This window comes from Mangifera indica, unplaced genomic scaffold (genome assembly GCF_011075055.1).
Source record: "Mangifera indica cultivar Alphonso unplaced genomic scaffold, CATAS_Mindica_2.1 Un_0017, whole genome shotgun sequence".
Taxonomy (NCBI): domain Eukaryota; kingdom Viridiplantae; phylum Streptophyta; class Magnoliopsida; order Sapindales; family Anacardiaceae; genus Mangifera; species Mangifera indica.
In genome coordinates this window covers 237044-244125 of record NW_025401109.1, presented here as the reverse complement: position 1 = coordinate 244125, position 7082 = coordinate 237044, and the positions used below count along the sequence as shown (strand labels likewise).

Genomic DNA, 7082 nt, shown 5'->3' with positions numbered 1-7082 from the left:
AAGAACATCGATAACAAATGAAAATAACAAAGTTATGCTTATTAATGAACTATAATGCAAGCCCCACCGAGTATCACCGACACGTTTCAAATTTGTCTATTAATTAAGACCTCTTCCACTTGAAAGTTCACCATCAAAAATAGCTTCAACAACTTTATAAGCTTGCTTATGTCTAAAAATATTACAAAGTTTTGATAAAGCACCAATAATATTAATTATAATTGCTACAATATTCAAGAGATCATTAACATTGTCTTGGTTCTTTGCTAAAGCTACAAAAGCCAACTAGAGTTGATGGGCAAAACAATGAATATAATAAGCACATCTACTATGCTTCAAGACTAAGGTCTTTAAACCATTGAATTCTCTTCCATATTACTAGCTCTATCATAACTTTGTCCTCGAACTTTAGAAAAATTCAACCCATGCCTAGAAAACAATAGTTAAGTGTTATCCTGAGTGAGAGAGCTGTAGTACTGGTAACATGTTCAACACCTGGAAAAAGCTCCACAACAAGCTTATTGTTGTTAACATAACATAAGACAATAACCATTTGTTCCTTTGTAGAGTTGTCTTGAGATTCATTAATCAATAGAGAGAATAAATAATCTCCTAAATCTCTAAAGATAGCACTTAGAATGTCTTTTTAAATTGTTTGAGATTATCAAGGTAATTCTTGAAAGCAACATCACAGGCATCTTCATTATGATTAGTAAGAAATTGTTGAAGCTTAAGAAAATTTCTTAGATTGTTTCAATTGTCAGATTCATCATGATCATAAAATGCTAGTGCTTGTCTTAGAAGAAAACGAACACAATCAACTGTAGCATTTAAACCAGTTCGATACTCAATTCATCCTTTAAAAAATGTCTAAATATGTTGTTTTTGATTCAATAACAATTCACACATTCTTCAAGCTTAGTTATGAGAAATATTAGCACTTCCAAAGTGAACATTCAATTTTTTTTTTCCAATTTGAAATCCTTTGGCCAACCAAGTGATCACCACCCTCTTTATTGCCAACATCTGGCTTAAAAAGATGAAACAATAAATTGCCTTGAAAATCTGCCAAAATCTTTAAAAGGAAACTAGCGATCTTTAGGTTGATAAGAGCCCCTTTTCACATATAATCTTCTTATTTGATCTCAAATAAGAGGATCATAATCTGAAATTCGTGGTCATAAACCTGAATCTATAGGATGATCTTACAAATTGACATCCACTTTTTTATTTAAATCATCAATATTATCCTCTTGTTCAGAAATGAGATCATTGTTGACTTTTTTTTGAAAAATCTTTCCATACTATTTCAAAATAATAATATATTATAACTTGATAATGAAAATGCAATAAAAATATATTATAAATAAAACAAAAAATTTATTTGTCTTGATGAAACAATAAAATAAAACTCAAATTAAAATGAAATTCACACGAGTAAAAACACAAACACCTTAAGCACAAAACTACCACAAATTCATACAAGTCTTTCTTTAAACACCTTATAAACAATTAAGAAACAATAAACAAGTCTTCTTCAAAATAATCACTCCCAAAACTAACCAAACAATCGAATAAACTTCATAAACAATCTATTAATTATAGCAATTTAGGCGCTTATTCATGTAAATCTGGAAAAAGTAATAGTGAATATTATTGGCCAAAGGACTATTTTCCACCCAAGTTTTAATGTAAAGACAAATACACACTCACAAAGTTTTAAAAACCCAAACATTCACTCATGGATTAACATCTGCTAAAATTTTCTATTAGAAGTAAGGGTAAAACCATCATTTTACCTTTCATATTAAAAAATATATAATTAATCTCATTCCCCCTTCCAAGTTTTGAAAAGTAACATTTCACCTTGACTTCAAACTTTGAAAAAGTGACACTTTACCCCAACAAACCCGTGGTTTTCTTCTCTTTGGCAACGATGACCACACAACAACAAAGACAACACCATTCTCCTCCCTTTTCTCTCTGTTATGACTAACAATGTCTCATAATAGATGAAGATTGATCGATGATGAAAATAGAAGATGAAGCCTTAATTCTTTAATGACGAAAGCATCAGCATGATGAAGCCTCAATTCTCCAGCACTAGCTTTGTTTCTATTGATTGGGCTTCAAATAAAGATGAATCACACTACTGAAGCTTCATCTGGAGTCAATTTGATGGATCTGAGAATTGGTCCAATCTTCTTCCTCTTCGATTTTCATCGTCGACTGATCTTTGTTTGTTGTGGGACGTCGTTGACCATGGCAAAGAGAGAAAAGAAGAGAATGGTGGCCATCTTTATCACCACACAATTACTGTTGTCGAAGAGAAGAAAACCAATGGTTTGTGGAGGTGAAGGGTCACTTTTTCAAAGTTTGAGGTTGGGGTAAAATGTTACTTTTCAAAACTTAGGGGGAAATGAGATTAATTATATATTTTTTGATATGAATGGTAAAATGATAATTTTACCCTTGCCTATAATAGAACATTCTAACAAATGTTTGTCTATGGGTAGGTGTTTAGGTTTTTGAAACCCCGTGGATGGATATCTGTCTTTACATTAAAACTTGGGTGGTAAATAGTCCTTTGGCCAATATTATTATACTATGTTCAAATTTTTCAATTTGTATTTGAATGTATAATGAATTGAAAGGACCACCAACTTATCAAAAACTAACTACTTATGCAAACATTTATGGCTCATTATTGAACATATAATAATGAAAAGAATAAACATGAAGCTGGAAATTAATTGGATACTAAATGCGATTGAAATTACATAACTTAGTTGAAATTAATAAGAGGGGAAAATAAATCAAATTAAGTGACATAATAAAACTTAGTCAAAATGGAATACTAAATCAAATTCAAATAAAACTTTAGCAACCCAATATAACCTAAACTCTAATTTAAACAATCAAATAATCAAAATAATAAGAGGGATGAAATTGATACCTGAAAAGAATACCCTAAGAGTGATTAATGATATGAAATAAAGATAGAGCTTGGAGAAGAGTTGATAATGATATGAAATAAAGATGAAGCTTGAAGAAAAGTTGATAATTTGATGAACAAGTGAAGAAAGGAAGGATTGAGCAAAGGATAGGAGAGAAAACTCAAATGGACAAAAGAGAAGAAAAGTTGAAGAAAATAATGAGTTTATAATGTTGTGAGTGTGTGAAGAAAAGAATGGATTTTATTTAATAAAATATTAAAACTGAATATTTAATGTCATGGCATTATTGTAAATATATATAAATTTTCGGTTTTTTTTTTAAGTCACGGAGGGTCAATTCACCTTGTTGACCCCAGTTCCCTCCGCATTGAATTTGATCTAAGTTAGAATAATATCTAGTTTGAGAATAGTTTAAACTCAAAAGAATAAGTTTGAGATCAACTCAAAATTGATGATTTGAGACTCAAGTTTCATTTGAGAATAATTTAATAGTTGATTTAATCTAGATCGACTTGAACTTTAACAAACAAAATGAAAATGTGAAAATTGTTTACATGCAAGGACAAAAGACACTACAAAAAAATACCTCTAAACTTTTATTAGATTTCTAGAAAAATTACACAAGAACTGTCATTCTCATTTCTTATCGGTAAACATCCCTCTTGACAATGATTTCTCCATTCACCCCTGAGGTAAGATATTTACCCTTACTTCTTAGTGAGTTGAAGATAATGAAATAGTTGCCCAAACAATTGACTCACTTTCCATTTCTTCTGTTCATTTTTTAGTGCCTTTATTCCATCAAAACAATATCACACGAATAATCCCTGAATCGCACTATTTTACTTAAAAAAAAAACACACTATTTTGAGAGTTGGTTTTCACATCTTCTCTTAAATCAAATATGCAATGTTTTGATTTGCACTGGAAAACCAACAATCAATGACTCACTTTTCACCATCTAATATATAGAGCAACAATAATTTTCCCTTAACTATAACTCCTTACTTTTTAACTTCAATCACATAACTCTTCCATTAACGCTAATACTCATATAATCTAAACACATAAACTACATAACACTATCTTCCTTGAACTATAAAATAATATAAACATAATTGTTTCAAAATTCATTTTACTCCTCTCTCTTACTAGCTAACAAGTTAAACTTTTAATATTTTATAATGTAGCAACTGTTTTTTCGAGGGTGATATGTAATTATTATCTGAATTTAGTAAGAATAAAGCACTTGAATGATAGAAAACATTAAGCTAATATTTGTTTCACATGTATAGCAACTTTAAATACTGTCCTTTGTTTTGGGAACACAAACCTTATATCTGATTGTGCAAATTAATTAAGTCAGTTAATCATAGGAAATATCAATTGCATGTAGGAAATAAAACAAATCAACCACAAACAAGAACATAGGATTTATGTGGAAAACTTTCCACCGTGGAAGGGAAAAAACCACAGGCTAAATTTTGAATAAAATCTAATATTGAAGAAAAACAGGTACAATCATTCTCAAGTTTCTGTGAACTTGGCATCAACAATCAAGAAATGCATACCCAAATTATTTCCCTAGCCAAAATTCCACAATACTCTGTGATTATGGATCAATACAAGAAAAATAAACCTTCAAATAATTCTTGAAATAAACCCTAGTGATCTTGATAATATCTAGTGATGAATTAGAGACCAAGGAAAAATTTAACATTTTCTATCTTTGATCTACATAGGTAATAAAAACAAAATCTCTAATATGTTATTCTTGCTACGTCTCAGTGTCACCATAAAAAACCTAAAAGAGACATATTTACATATCATTATAATGAGGGCATCAATGTAAATTTATTATTATTGTTTAATAATATGGGTTAGACCTTCAGGCCCATTGAGCCAACAATCTTCCCCTCCAACACATGGAAGAGTATTAGCTCCTCAACATCACTTGGAGCTTTGTCCCGCCATTTTAGTGTAGAATTGGTGTTTGTCCTAGGTCATTATTTTAGTCAACATGTCAACAGGATTTTTATCAGTGTGAACTTTTTCAATAAAATCTCTTGATTGTTCACTACTTCACAAATCCAATGGTATCTCACATCAATATGTTTGGTGTGACTATGGTGTGTAACATTCTTGATCAAATCCAAAGCACTCTGACTATTATAATCAACCATATACTCATCTTGATTCAAACCCAACAATTCCAAAACATCTCTTTACCTATTTCAATTGCAATTATATACTTAGCTTTAGTGGTAGACAAGACAACACAATGGATAACTTGGACATTTTTTAGGATTGTGTTGAGAAGATGGGAAAATGTTTGGCAAGGGCGAAAGGTTTGTGGATCTAAGGATGAAATTTGAAACAAATGGTGTAGTGTTTGTGTGTGGTAAAAGACTTATATGGCTAGGATTAACATTTAAGGCGTGTCTAATGTTTGAGTTTGTCTAAGCTATAGAACCAAAACTAACTTCAAGAACAAGATCACTTAACACGGTGGCAGGTAAAAGTTAGTGTTGAAAAAGAATTTACCTATGTAGAAGCAGATTTGAAAAGGTTAAGAAAATCTTTATATGTTTGAAAAGGGAAATCTGTCTCATTAAACTTTCCTGATACTGAAATTTAAACTCCCCCAAACTTACTTAAACATTTATACCCTTTGTGAATTAAGCTATAACCTAAAAAGACACATTTTTAGTATGATAATCAAATTTGTGTTTATTGTATGGGTGAAGGAAAGGGTAGCAAACACAACTAAACACATTTCGAAATGAATAGTCAGGGAATTATGAAACAACAATTGATAAGGATTGTTATTTCCTAGGACAAGAGTTGGCATTCTATTTATTAGAAAAATAGTAGCTTGAGATAATAACACTAATCCCAACTCTACTTTATGACTATATTTGTATTCATTCTGTTGGTAAGTATGTGGACATGAAAATCCAAAATTGATCTCATTATCTTGAAAATATGGAACAAGTGTTTTATACTTACCTTCTCAATCAATTTGTATGGTTTTAAGTTTTTGTTTAAGTTGCTTCCTTACAAACTTATGAAACTGTCTAAAAACATACACTACCTCAACTTTATTTCCTAAGGGAAATAGTTAGATAAACTTGGTATAAACATCTAGAAAGTGCAAATAATATTTAAATCCCTTTCCAGATATTATGGAAGTTGGTCCCCACAAATTACTATGAACTAATTCTAAGAATTTTGATACTTTAGTGTTAGAAACAAGAAAATACTATGCTTGTGTTTCCCAAAGTGACAATTCTCATAGAAAAAGAGACCAAACAAATAAAAATTAAGATTCAAAGTTTTAAAACATATTTCATAGTTTTCTCCCATGGATGACTGAATCTTTTATGCTTAACATAATATCAATTTTATTAACTTGTAAAATAACTTGTATGTAATTCAACAATTTTATCATGATTCAAAACCAAATTTTCATATGCTTTGTTGACAATAAAATTCTCAGTTTTGTCAAAAAACAAAAAAAAATACATCATTAATTTGAAAATTTACTATATTGTACTTATCAACAAGAAACTGCAATTGATATAACCTATTTTTAAGTGTCATTTCTAGCAGCATAATCCTGATATCCTTATCCTCAACAAAGCAACAATCACTTAGGAACTCAACAATGACATTATTATCTTTAGTAAATTTTTATATGCAAGTTTTTAGTTATTCTAGGTACCAATAATACGTTTTTAAGATGTAGAAGTCTTTTGGAATATGAAGTAGGAAAAAATTTTGAACCTTTATGAGAAATCCTCAAACACTCACCACTTCCCACATGTAGATGTTGATTTCCCACATACATTTCTTTGACAACAAGTTGATCCACCATGAGAGTGACATGGTCTAAGGCTCCTAAATCCATATACCACATCATGTCTTGGCCTATAGAGCTTTTTGACTAGTTCTTGAATTTTGTCCATAGTATTAAGTGTAGGACATGCTATTTAATAAAGGTACTTAAGGCAACTGAGGGGTATAGGGTGATGTGTTTACTTAGGGAGTGTAAAGGGCGTTTTGTTAATTGTGGTGATATGTTTGTTGTGAGACAAAGCCTTGTGGATTAGGTTGGTTATACTA

The 7082-nt window shown here is 30.4% G+C and overlaps 1 pseudogene; it reads right to left on the bottom strand.

Moving 5' to 3' along the window:
- Positions 1-350: 350 nt before the first annotated feature.
- LOC123205851 lies at positions 351-6867 on the bottom strand (annotated as a pseudogene).
- Positions 6868-7082: the final 215 nt, after the last annotated feature.